This window comes from Halyomorpha halys, unplaced genomic scaffold (genome assembly GCF_000696795.3).
Source record: "Halyomorpha halys isolate HHAL.00 unplaced genomic scaffold, Hhal_1.1 Scaffold964.1, whole genome shotgun sequence".
NCBI lineage: Eukaryota > Metazoa > Arthropoda > Insecta > Hemiptera > Pentatomidae > Halyomorpha > Halyomorpha halys.
The window spans coordinates 85,528-100,252 of record NW_027115048.1 but is presented as its reverse complement, the minus strand read 5'-3'; positions in this window follow the sequence as shown (position 1 = coordinate 100,252).

Below are 14,725 nucleotides of genomic sequence, written 5' to 3'. Positions count from 1 at the left end.
CAGTCTATCACCTCACCCCCCTTCCTGCGAGCTGGCAGGGCAGGAAAAGTTCCAAAAACCCTATTAACATCATCTCATAACTCCATCTTCTGATGTACCCCCTCCCTCTCCCCCACACTTCTCTTTCGACTTCTGACTGTTTTTCTTATTAATTAATGCTTTTATTTTTATCTTATATGAGATACAACACGAGGAGGCCCCTCACCTCCGGACTTAAAAATAGCACCTTTTTTAGAATGGATATCTCATGTATACAAATAAACAAAACAGGTAACCTTAAGATACCAAAGGTTGTAAAAGGTAAGATCCAACACGAATTACTTTTTCTTTTCACAGTAATGCACTTATTAATTCACTTTTTTATTTCTGTTTTTAGAGGGATCGGAAAAAAAACAACCCAAAAAACATATTTTCCTGACCCATGGTTAGAACTATAGTTAAAATGATTCCAAAACCCCAAAATCCGCCAGAATACCCATCCTCCTACCGCCCTATCTCTCTATTACCGATCATGGCCAAAATCCTCGAAAAACTCATTTTAAACGCCTATACCCCTACCTAGATTACTATCATATAATCCCTAATCACCAATTTGGATTCCGAACATCCCACTCCGCTATCCAGCAATGACATCGTGTGGTGGACGTTGTCTCGTCTTAGGAACGCGAAATGTACTGCGCAGGAGTATTTTTCGATGTAGAACTTAACAACTTTCGATCCCGGAACTACTTTCCAAACTCCGTAAATTCCTACCTCCTTCATACTTTATCATCATTCGTTCCTTTCTTATTGAGAGATTATTGTTATGTTTGCTTGTGTTCCTCAAGGTAGTATCCTTGGTCCTATCCTTTATACAGTTTTTACAGCTGACATCCCAACCCATCCTAACACTATTCTCACCATGTATGCCGATGAAACATGCTTATTGTCAGGGAATAATGATCCTTCCATTGTATCCCAATCCCTCCAATCCCACATCACCACCCTTGAAGAATGATGCCAAAACTGGAGGATTAAAAAAAATTACAACAAATCCCACCAAATCACATTTACGCTTCGTCGTAAGCCTTCGTCTAGCACTACAGTATCTTTTAATAATACCCCACTTATTCCTGCTGAACAGATCCGTTACTTAGGAATAAATCTGGACAAACGACTCACATGGAATCCTCATACAAGACTGAAAAGGCAGGAAACTGCACGTCGCTTTCGACTATTACAGCACTTACAGCACTTACTGGACAAACGGTCTAAACTTCTAATTGATTACAAGAGACTGATCTACATGACTGCAATAAGGCCAATCTGGACATAAGGGTCGAGCTTTGTGGCTCCACTAAACCTTCGAATTTCTCTCGTATCAAATTCTTATAATCCAAAATCTATTGTAAAATCTTCAATGCTCCTTACATTGTCACAAATAAAATCATACATAAAGACATATGTAACCGAATTAGCCCGAACCAGATATCACTCCTTCCATTATAAACTCCCTAACCGCCCAAACCCCCTAGTTTCTAACCTTGCCTCCTCTTCCATACCTGACAATCCTCTGAGGCCCTGAAAAGAAGATGGGCACAAGACCTGCTAATGCAGAAACGTTATGTAAAAACATGCTTGTATCACTTCATTATAAATGAGATTAAATTTACTGAATGTATAATACAATAGACAGTTGTAAATTTCAATAAAAATATTTTTAAAAAAGATGGATGCGAGTAATACTTTTTTTATTTCCTTAAAGCTAATGTTTATTGTTACCTTAACTTTTAGATCCGGAGGCCGATAAATTGCCCATTGCTGCACTGGTGAAAGTGCCAGCATCTATATATCAGTCCACACCTTGTAGTGCTTTACTATTCACATTGCGAGAAAACTCTATTTATAATACGTTATATATCAGGGGTGACCAACTGTGTACATGATGTACTTTTTATCTTACAAGTGTATATCGCTGGACTTGCCATAGGCATAGTCTAAGGGGGAAGACGGGGTATGAAATGCATACTGTGTTTTCGGATCAGGTGCATTCCAGGGAGGTTATATAAGGGTAGATAAGTAATCATATCTTCAAAACAATTTTTTATTATTTAAATCACTTAATAAATTTTCGAGATTGAGGCTCATCAAGAAAATAAATTTCCAGATCCAAATTTAGGTAGCAGCATTCCGTACACGCGCTACCTAAAACATTCCTTTTTCAAGATAGATTTTTACTAACTTAAAACACAATTTAAGTTTTTATATCAACTGCAATGTATAAGATTGCAAGTGTTTGTTCGTGAATATGAAAAATGTTGTTGTTATCAAGCTGGACATTATGGCTAATAATTTGATTTCAATATTTGAATTTCGCGTTTTTTTGGGCCAGGAAAATGTATCATGAAAGAATATGATTTACTTTTTGCTAATCTATCAATAGCTCACTGGGTAGAAATCGTACTGAAATATAGATATACGGCTTTTAACGGCTATCACTTTTGATCCATGTGAATGTTTTGTCTTCTACATTCGGTTCAAAGTCCATGGTACTCGCAATTCCACCCCAGACATTGAGAGCGAGCGACGATCGACCCATGTTGGCCTCGCGATCGGCCCATATTGGCCAGCCCTTTTGTATATAGTCTAAATTAATTAAAAGGGAATTGAAAAAAAAAAAATTTTCCACAACAACGTAAAAAAACCTATTTCGGAAGAGATAATCTGTCCGGCGCTTACTATATCTTAGAGTTATTGATTACTTTTACTATGCAATATTAGTTCTTTTGTTACAAAATATATTGGATATGCAAAGTATACACTTTTTAATAAATAGTCTATATAAAGACATGACTTTTCGTATTTTCAAATACGTTTTGTAGGAGAGAACTCAACTTTTATTTTATTTATGATCATTTATACCTTTGTTATTTCCATAATTTTCAATGAATATAAACAAATTAGTGTAATTTATTTATTCTATATTTCATCTTTAATAAACTTCTTTGTGAATTATGTAAAAATTGTTTTTTATGAGCATTTTTCCAAACCCTCGTAAAATCGTGAAATTCAACCGGTTATCTTTGCACAGGCACCTCTTTTTCGCCCGGTACTAAAGAGGTTAAAATGAATTTTTAAGTAATCTATAGGAAGATAATTATTTAAAAATTAAATACAGGCGAAAGGGTCGTGCGAAACACTATCGGCCAATCCACGTTGCTCACCCTGAGCCGTGCGCTTGGGCTTTTCATGGTGGGCGACAGTAGTTCGTACACCTGCAGCTAAATGTTCAGCCTGTACACAGCCGCTTGTACGGCTTGAACGCTTGTACACAGGCGCTCGCATATACATACGTCTCTCGACTGCCTGATCATCTGTTCGACCACCCTACCCCTTTAGGGATTAAATTTTGTATTATAATAAATTATATGATTACATCAATTATTCCAAAATGTCTCACAATTTATTTTACATAATTAAACATGCAATAAAGAGCTCCTGAACCTTTTCAGATAAAATAGGGCTAAGTCAAGGCGACGGCTTGTCTCCCATACTTTTCAACATAGTCCTGGGTAAAATTATGAAGGAATCCTGGAAAAAAATAACTCAGGAGCCATAGTAGGGAACAAAAACAATCATATAAAAGTAAGTTGTTAGGCATTCGCCGACGATCTCGCACTGTTGGCAGAATCAGAGGAAGAGGCTATTAGTCAAATAAATACCTTACAAACAATAGCAGAAAAAGCAGGCATACAAATATCATACGAAAAACAGAGCTCATGACTACTGAAGTAAATTTCAAGAAAAAAATAGTAAACACTGAATATGGAAAAATAAAAGTGACCAGAAATTTTAAGTAATTGGGAGAAATAATTTGTCACAACGGTTCTGAGAAAGAGAGCATCCGAGAGAAAACCACCAAATTAGAAAATTCAAGCTTTCAAACAGCTAAAATTTACAATAAGGAAAACCTCTCCTCCAATGCAAAGTTAAGGCCTTATAACGTTGTAATAAGCCCTGTGATTTTATACTGAGTGGAGACCACATGGTTGCCTTGGAAAACCTGCTAAACATAGAAAGGAGGATCTTAAGAAAAACCTATGGGCCCAGGAAAACACAGGGAGGTTACAGGCTAAGATCTAAGGAAGAAATCAACAGAAAAATCCAATTCCTGGAAACCGAGATGAGAATCGGAAGGCTGATGTTCTATGGACACATGGAAAGGATGAAGGAGGAAAGATTGAACAAGAAGTTCTTTAACAAAATATTTAGCTACAAAAACATGGCACTAGGCAAATGTGAGAAGAATTAGAGAGACTTAAAATTTCAGATACCGACTGTCTAGATAGAGTATGCATAGGAAAACATTGAAAAATCTCCTCAATATTGGAAGAGGAAAAAAAAGGGGGTACAAATTGATCCGAAGAAAGAAAAGACTCCCAAAGAAGCCTAACCATTGATATTCACGTGGTCCTTAGTGGCGGCCGGTACGTGATAATAAAAAAAATATAGGGCTCCAGGTCGTAAGAAACTTATCGGCCCTCTGAGATTGGAAACACCATGAATAGAGGCACACCTGACAAAAAAATATTTTGTTTTTATGATGAGTTATTTTGAATTTTGATATATTCCAAAGATGGTACCGCAGGCTGGGGTTAATTTTTCTCATCGACTCCTCTTCTAGACTGTTCCAAAGCTAGAAGAGTTGTCACAAAGTAGTCTATATTATACTCGGCCCGGAGGCCAAAAGACGTTCTTGATGATTCCAGCCGCGAACAGTGTTCCAGGATATGCTCCATCGTCAGAGTACATTTACAACTATAACATGTCGGTGAAGGATATTTTTCAAGAAGGTGCTTGTGTGTTAATCTTGTATGTCCGATCCTGAGTCGGGTTATGATGGATTGTTCACGGCGATTTTCGAGAATTGGCGGTAGAGGTTGATTATCACCAAGTTTTGTCTTCATTTTATTTGTTTCAGGTACCTTGGACCAAAAACAGCGGCATGCTTCCTTGCATTGGGTCAACAAAACATCAGATAAGTATTTCAAAGTATGCCTTCAAGTACCATTGGTAGAAAAAGGTAATATCCAATCTGAATTATGCAACTTATTAATTTAATGTTCTTTTCTATTTTTAGAGGGATAAAAAAAAAATGAAATTTTGTATAAAAAACAGAGGTTTTGAAATCCTCATTGGTCCCTATCCAGTAGATGTTGAGTATCCAGTTCCCAAGGGAGGCGACGATTAACAATTTTTTCATTCAGTTTGCAGAGAATCCGGGTGAGTGAGATGGGTCTATAACTCTGAATTAGTTTAGGATTTTTTTTTGGATTTAAGTATGTGGATTACATTTGCTAAGGACCAACGTTATGGGAAATTTCTGGCATTCCAGATTTTATGCCTTAAATATTATATTGGATTTCAGTCAGTTCTTTTGTGCGGACAGGTTTTCTTTTTTTGATGTACCTCATCTCTTAAATTGGTCCAAGGACAAATAGCATAAAGTGCCTCAACAAGGTATTTTAACAAAGTGAAAATTATGTAGCTTACATATGGTAAGGCAATAGAAAAAAAATAAAGATTTGAACTAATATTGAAACCAAAAAATAGAAAATAAGTACTATTATTTTATAGGAAGTTCACAGTTACTATAATATATAATTTCAATAATTGTCAATGTAGTTTTATTGAATCCAATGGTTAAGTTGGGAATGTAATTTCAAGCATAGCTAATGATTGATTAATTTTTTTTTTAAATGAATAATTTATTTAATTTAAAATCGGTAGTAAAATAATAATATATTTTCAAAAATTGGAAGATTCAACTGCTAACCTGTTTTATATCTTTAACTGATTTACAATAAAAGGGAAAATATCTCAAAATATTATACAATTTTAACAGTGATTTTTATCTCTACAACTCCATGATTAAATTTCTTTAAGTTTTATGATTTCATAGATAAGGGAAACAACAAATAAAAATAAATCAGTTCAATAATATAATATATAATAATTTAAATGTTAATAAAAATTGAAAAATATAAATTTTCAAAGATTAACAAAATAATTATTTTGTGTTTAGTTTATTTAGAGTAATTATTACTTTTGTAAGGTTTTAATCATTACTTATTACTTTGGTAATCAAATAGAGGTATTTTTGAACCCAAAAATACTAAATTTCAATGTATCAAAAATTGTTACACATTGACTTTTTCTTCAACTATTTTGAATTTTTGTTGGAAAAATCTATTGAATAAAATTTTTATGAAGGCAATAAATATCATATAATTTATTTATTCTAAAGAATGAGACATTGGAAGGAATTATCTGAACTTTTGTGACGAAATGATGTAGAGCCTTGATTTTTTTTTCCTAATCCAAAGGATCATAAATATTAAAATTAATCAGTATAGGATGGAAGGCACAACAGTAAATAAAAAACTGGGGTAGTAGTAAATTGTTTAAAGCTATAAAGCTGTAGTATTTCCAAATAAATTCTTTCTAGAAAGTTGTACTCTTCTCTGATGCTACAGTGTTTATGTATGCATATGAACTCATAAAGTGATAGTGGTATTTTAATTTGCTCAATAATTCTTATCAAATACATATTTGCCACAAGATATTACTTTAAATGCTTATTATGACTTGGCGCTTGAAGGAATGTTTCTCCAATGGTATAAATTGTTTACTAGGAGATTTATTTATTAGTTTAAACTTCAAAGAAAACTATTAGATAAAAATATATGAAATGTTTAATTTAAAAGTATATCCTGCATTAAAATGTATTAAATTATTTAGATATTTATAAATACAAGTAGGTAAATAAAACATAGTTATAATATTTATAGTTGTTATTAAAAAGTACCTTTCGTAATAAGAAATATATTTTGATTTACATAGTGAAGAGAAAGCTTAAATATGTCCAGTTGAATTACTTTTAATGTCAGGTATTTAATTATTATACTTATTAAAGTCTGGAATCATTCTTAGTTTCACAAATATAGAAATTATCCTTGAAATGATATTAAAAATTCTCTGACAAGTTTGACAGCTGCTGTTACACTTTAGCAAGAGAACAGGCATTAATGTCCTTGGATTGTTTGCACGGAAACTCCAAAACAAATTTCTTGGCTACGTTTGATTCAATCCTGGGCCCTGAAGACAAAGAGGTCACTACCTGACCTGTGAAGTGACCTCACTCTCCAATAACTCCAGCACCACCAGTAATTGCAATATTGATGGAACATTAAGGGGCAAATAAATGTTCTGAAGAAAACAAGTCCTAAAATTTCCGTAAGTTAATGATTCTTCTAATCAATGAAAACTTAACACAATAATGTAATTTTAATATGACTAAAACAAAAAAAAATATTTGGATGTACCAAAACTTGTTTGACTAACTTTTACAATATCTAACAACATTTATTATAATTGAATATTACAAAAAATAAAATAAATAAAAGTCAAATGAAAATAATATATTTAAAATACATAAACCCAATGTTATCAATAATAATGAAGAAATGTTTAATTTTACCAGAGCCACTGTGAGAATTACGGGTCATTCTAATGAAATAAAATAAAATATCCATCAACAATGTCTCATAAAATATAAACCAAAGTAAGGGAAGGAAATAAACCCTATTACAGTTAATACAATCACACAAAAACATAAAAATAAATATTTTTTTTTTAAATTAAATTAAAATTCGTTTTCTAAAATTCAAGTTTCAATTATACACTAATTTTACTATTCAAATGACCGCGGACATTTATTGTTTTGTCTTTTTCTGATCCCTCTAATACAGAATAGACAAGAATGAGTAAATGCATCATGTGAAGGACAAACATAATGCAAATTGAGTACTACCGTTTTCTACCATGGGTACTTGAAGGTCTTAGTGAAATACTTATCATTGCATTGAGATGCTTGTTCTGTTGAAACTCCGACTATAGTATCTGGAGGTCATTTATTACCACTAGTTTACTGAGAACCACAACATAGTATAATAAAACATAAAAATTGTTTTGCCTAGGAGTATTTAATAGTCATTAATTTTAAAGAAACATTTGTAAAATAAATATATGCATTGAGGGAGATTGGCATCAAATACAAATATGACAATTTAAAAAAAAAAATCCATAAAGCAACACTTATTTTATTTATTTTTTTATGTCCAGGAAAATAAACATTGTTGCAAGCACGCGCTACCTACTCACTTCCATAAGAACTACATTAGTTCACTTTAAAGTCAACAGATAGCGCATGCCTTTAAAACAGACAGCTACCACTCTAAAAATATGATCAATCAGTATTTGTGTATAGCAATGTATTTTTCAAGAAAGTTGGGAAAAATTAAGCGAATAAATAACTCAATAACTAAGATTACTCTGGATACAATGATTTTTATTAATTAACCACTAGTAAATGAACATTGTATCCAATGCAATCTTAGTTACTCTGGTTTTTAGTACTACCAACAGATAGCGCTTAACTTTCCTCATAACACCTAGAGCATAAGTTTTTGAACACATCTTTAATAATAATGTTTATTAATTATTTGCATAAGTCAAAGCAAATGCTCTCTGCGAGACTTTTACATATAACAGAATTATTGGATTTATATCAAAGCAGAAAGTTTACAAATTTAATAGTTTTCTCTGAAAACAAATTTTTTATATTACAATAGCCACAAAATAACAGACAATTTTAAACTATCTGAATAATACTTATAAAACAAAATGTTAAATATAAAACAATAATAATGCTCTATAAATTCAATTTTTCAATGTTGCTCAATTTAACTTTCTTTTTTTTAAATACTTCTCTACTCCTTAATAGCAAATGTTTTATAGTAAATGCCCTTATTCTGGATCCAAATGGTGGGAAGGAAATGGAAGGGTTCACTTATATTATTTTTGGTGTGAGATCATAACACCCTGAGAGATTGACATATACACCAACCAATACTCGATATCAGTGAATGTTTTAAAGGCAATCCTAAAATAATTGAAAATGTTTGAATTACAAGCAGGTATGTCGCTGCATGGGAAGGGGCCAGAGGTGTGTCACCCTTTGTGTTGGGAAATTTTATATTTTAAAATCTACTCCGAACTACGGAAATTGTGAAAAAAATATTTTACACCAAGAATGAATAACACTTAACACTAATATACCAACAATATCTTTTAAGTTATTATTACGTTGTTTATTATAAGTATAGACCGGATTTGTTGTCAATTTCTTATATATATATTGAAATTTACAACTTTATAAAAAGAAAAGCAAGTAAATGTGATAAATGTTTCAGAACACATGATAACCTTGGGGAGGAACCATCCAATGGTGGTACATCAATTATTGCTTTAAATTAGAAGATCCCGATGGCAACTTTTTTTCAAACGCCTCGGAGGATTATCAGGGATTGTTAGGGATGAGAGCTTAAGAACTAATGGGTTTGGGTGGATAAAGGTTGAGATTTTGAGGTTATTCCAGTTTATGTGTTTATTCGTGGCATAATAAGGAGATTCAAGGATTTTGTATTGTAAGGATTAGATAAGGGAGAAATTTGATGAAGTCCCAAAGCTCAATTCCTGATGTCCAAATAGGTCTGATTATCATAGTGTATGAGAGTTTTTGTGGCAAATGGGAAGTTTAGAGAGTTTTTCAAGTAGCTTTTGCAATAATTAAAATTTACGAGCACTTTCTTGTTATTTCAGTCTAATATGGGGATTCCAAAGAGTCTTGTCAAGATGGAATGATAAGTAGCGAATCTGTTCAACGGGTTTTAACGAGATTAGGTACAGTTAAAAAGGTACAGTAGGGCAGTAGAGTAGAGATTTACAACGAACGTAAAGATGATCTAATGGTATTTGTTAGGATTTATTTTGATTCTTGGAGTTAACTATTGGATTTGAACATTTTGAGGATTTTCTGAGAGGGAAAAACGTGGATGCCAAGAGGGTACTCGCTTGGGATCGAGAGGCTTGGTTTGCTTGGACAGAGGCACCTCCACGCTGAAAGGAACTAAGGAAGGGAAATAAGAAGAAGCGGATTTTCTGCATGAAATTGCACCTTTGATAATTTTATTTATTTTTTAAACTACGAAATCGTTGTTTAAATTTGCCCGCAATTCCTAGAAAAATGTAACGAAACAAACCATTAATATAAATTAATTGATTAATAGTACGAACTCAATTTCTTTATCAGCCAATCGTTCTAGTTTGGCCCAGTAATATCAAAAAAATGAAAATGGACTATGTAGAACGTTAAAAAGCAAAATAAATGTTTGCACCCGAATAACAAAATGGATTCTATTCTTAAATAATGGTTTTGTAAGGATAAGAACAAACGCCAACGTAGTATTTCAGATTAGGTAAGTAATGGAAATGAAGAAAATTAGTTGCTGTGAAAAATTTATCATGATTGTTACTTCTGCTAAAGAGCGATGCACCAAGAAACTGTCATAAAAATAAATAGATTCAATGAAAAAAGTTTAAAATACTATAATAGGATTTCTGAAATTTTGTTTAATTAGGTGGCCCAAAATCTGTGGACAGGTTATAAAAGCATGTTTGGTCTCAATATTGTTGTCTATTGTCTCATCTCACTAAGTTTTCTGATAAGATCACCCCTCAGACGGCACCAAGGGATTCCAGCGCTTTTAAGATTCAATGCTCAGGAAGATGGTGCGAAGAACAGCGTGGCGAAAGAAGACACTATCAGATCTCCATACGCTATTGGATCTTCCGACTGTCCCAGAGGGGGAAAACTTTATTAATAAATAACAAAGTTGTGCTTTCCAACTTCATTGGGTTGCTAGCAATACTTATTTTATATTACAGCATACTTATTTTAATCTAATTAGACAATATTTTTGATCTTACGCTAAATAGGCCTAACGAGTAAACAATAATAACTATTAACAATAATAATATATATAATAGAATATGATTTTTTGCTCTATTTTTTTTTCGCTTCATCTTTTTTTTTCTTTCTATACTTTTTTTTTTGTTAGTCTCTCCTTTGTTTCCTCTTTCCCTCCTTTTCTTTCTTTCCTATCCTTTCCCCTTTCTTTTTTTCGAATTTAAAATTTTTATAATAAAATAACAAAAAATAGGGGAATTTAACTTGAACATGGATGTCAAATGCTCCAAGAAACTGTCTGAAAAATAAAAAACATCAAAGCAAAAAGTGGAAACTACAATATATGGAGTTTTGAAACGACATGACAAGTTTGTTTAATTAAGGCGCCCAAAATCTGAGAGCAGGTTAAAAAAAGTATACCAGAACTTGCTAAGTGATTTTTCATCACTATATATTGATTGAAATATTTCATATTTCATGTGAGAAAATATGTTTATTTTTACGTCAATATGTATTAAAAACATAGAAATGTTTAATATAAAATAACTAAGAGTAGGGAAATTAAATTTTAAAAAGAATAAAATAAAATAATTTGATTACTCCAACAAGTTTCAATAATTACAATAGAAAAAATAAATTGAATGTATTTTGTCATGTTAAATTAATATACAATTTTAATTTAAGTAGTTATTTTAATTTGCTATCTTTTCTTTTTTTTACTAATGAGATGCATCTTTATGTAATTACAAAAATAACTGACGATTAGGTCGCAAAATCAATTAGATTTCGACCGAACGATCATTTCACATCTACAGAATAGGTACATTTAGTAGTTTTTTTTTGTATTAAAAAAAAACTGTTTAACTGTAAATGCGTGCAAAGTAAGTCTAAATTGATTTATGAAAGTAAGTATAAAACTTTATTTTTTTCACAAAGTGATAATTTTGTTTGTTTATTTAAAAGATAAAATAATAATTTTAGTCGGAAGTTTAGCTTTGGTTTTATTATTTTGATGTAAGAGGTGTATTTGGAGTTAATATTAACATTTTAAATAGGAAATTCAATTTCTACAGGAGAAGAAGAAATTAAAGCTTGAAATTAAATCTAATTGTAAATTAAAAGAGAACATAAAATGGACAGACAGCTAAAGCAGTTAAGAATTATGTACATTGAAATTGTTAACTCTAGCAATGTTATTTATGTATTCTTTTTTTGTTTATTTATTTTTCAATTTAAGCCGATCAAAACAAAAAAAAATAAATAAAGAAAGAAAACGAAATGAAAAAAAATGTATTTAATCATTGTAGAAAAGAAAATCCGAAAAATTAAAAATTCCAACCTTGATAATCTACCTTAGCTCTAGAACACAACCAATGTTCAATTAGCTACAGGATTTGCTTTTTGGTCTTAAAGAAAACACAACACCAAATGTAATAAAAGTGAATCATGGCTTTCTTGTCCCACTCCCAATATCCCATGACAACAGCACGTCTGGATTGTCAAGTCATTCTAAAGATTTACTAACAGAAAGTAAATCAGTATTAAGGGAAAAAATACTTATACCGAGCTACAGTTTAACTATTCCAAAGACTAAGAATCATCAACATTAATTTTGCCTATTTTAGGTCTTCAAATATCTAAAGTCACAAATCATTCTAGGGAACATGATAAAATAGATATTAAAGATGTCAGCGGTAGATTAAAACTTTTTTGACATAGAAAACCCACCTTGATCCTTATAAATTTAACTATTGACAATTTATACGATATTAATAAATTATACCATATTTATAAATTTATTATTGGTATATAAATTTAACATATTGATATATTATACTATATTGATAGATTTATTATTAAAAATAAGATGCCTGAATTGAAAGGACTATTTTAATAGAAGAGAATATATATTTTTATACTCTCACTATATTCCATGGATTTAAACCATGACTTAGGATAGCGAAGAACCAGATTATATACATCAAATATTTGATGATTATTTTTTTCCCCTTAACATATACTTTAGGCCTTTTCATGACTTAGTCCAAGAGGATTGGCATTCCATTGGTCCGTTAACACGACGGTATCACGTGTGACCGAGGAACAGGTTTGGGTACTGAGTACGCATGTAGATGCACAGGCCTATTCCTGCACTCTGGATGGGAAAAACCAGTCCTATTAGAATAATCAGCATATCAATTCACACTAAATGTGGCTCACTTGCGGGTAAAGAATTCTAATAATATTGAATATTTATTTTAGAAAAAATAGTAATTGCTTCAACTCAGGAGCGATTCTAGAAGTAGTCATTGTTGGGATAGTACAAGAGCTCATGAGAAGAAAAAAAGGCAGTTATCTCACCCCAATTTTTGATTACTTTAATGTAAACAATCTATAATTAATAGTCAAAATTTATGAGTCTGCCAAGTATAGGTAGGGGGAATATAAAATGGCGGCTGTTTAAAAGTGATAAAAAAACTTTTCATGCGGAGCTCTATATCTTAAAAAGTAGGAACAACACAAGAAAACCCAAGAGAACGTCATTTAAAGAAGAATAAATTTGCTAAAATATGAGCCCTAATAGAGTTATTTATGTTAAATAGTTTTATATCTTTTTAAAAAGCAACATCTCATAAAAATATTGTATGGGACGTACTGAAAGATCATTAGTTAGTGAATTTAATTTGAAAATTTATATCTCAAAAGCCATTTGACGTACATATGTCGATTAGCACTCAAATTAAAGCTAGTTTAATGAGCTATAAAGTAGTTTATGTTTATCTGCGTAGGAGTAATAGTTTACATGAAATTTGCTAAAATAAATTGATTTATAGTTGTTCGGACAAATTTTCATTTGCCAAATTTATATTCATATGTGAATATCATAAAAACTACTACCCCTACGAAGATAAGTGTCATAAACTACTTTATAGCAAGTTAAATTTCCTTTATTTTGAGTGTTGCCAGACATATGTGCGTCTTATGGATCTAGAGATATATTTTTTCGAATATCCAACAATTTATACGAACAACTAGAAATTTACATTTTTTGTCAAATATCAGAAAAAGTACAACTTATAAACATAAGTAACTATTTTGTAGTAAATTTAAATAGCTTTAATTTGAGCGCTGGCAGACATCTGTACGTCCAATGGTTTCTGAAATGAAGTTATTCATAAATCAAACTTATTGTCCGAACAACTATAAATCAATTTATTCTAGCAAATATCATGAAAACTACTATTCCTACGAAGGTAAAGGTCATAAAGTTTTTTATAGTCCATTAAAATAGTTTTAATTTGAGTGCTAATTAATTAATCTGTACGTCAGATAGTTCCTAAGAAATAGATTTCACAAAATAAATTAACTAACTACTAATCATTCATTAGATTTTTAAGAAATTTTGTTTTTTAAAAAGCTATATTTTAAGAACTATTGGACGTAAATAGCTCTTTTAGGGCTACTATTTCAGCATAGTTACTCTTCTTTAAATAATGTTCTCTTGAGTTTTTCTAGTGTTGTTGTTAGTTTTAAGATATAGAGCTCCGAATGAATAATTAATATTTTTTTAAGGTTTTGAAACAGCCGCCATTTTTTATTCCACCTACCTATACTTGGTAGACTCATAAATTTTGACTAGTAATTATAGCTAGTTTTCGTTAAAGTAATAAAAAATTGGGGTGAGGTAACTCCTTTTTTCTTCCCAGCTCTTGTACTAGGAGGGGGACAATCAGCGTGATCAAAGAATTCAGTACATTCGTAGACAAGACTATAAATTTTAATACTATAATTTGATTAACGTTTGTGCACATTTACAAGAGTTTTTTCAATAATTTCCTAAACACTTTTCATCCAAAAAAATATATTAAAAAAATA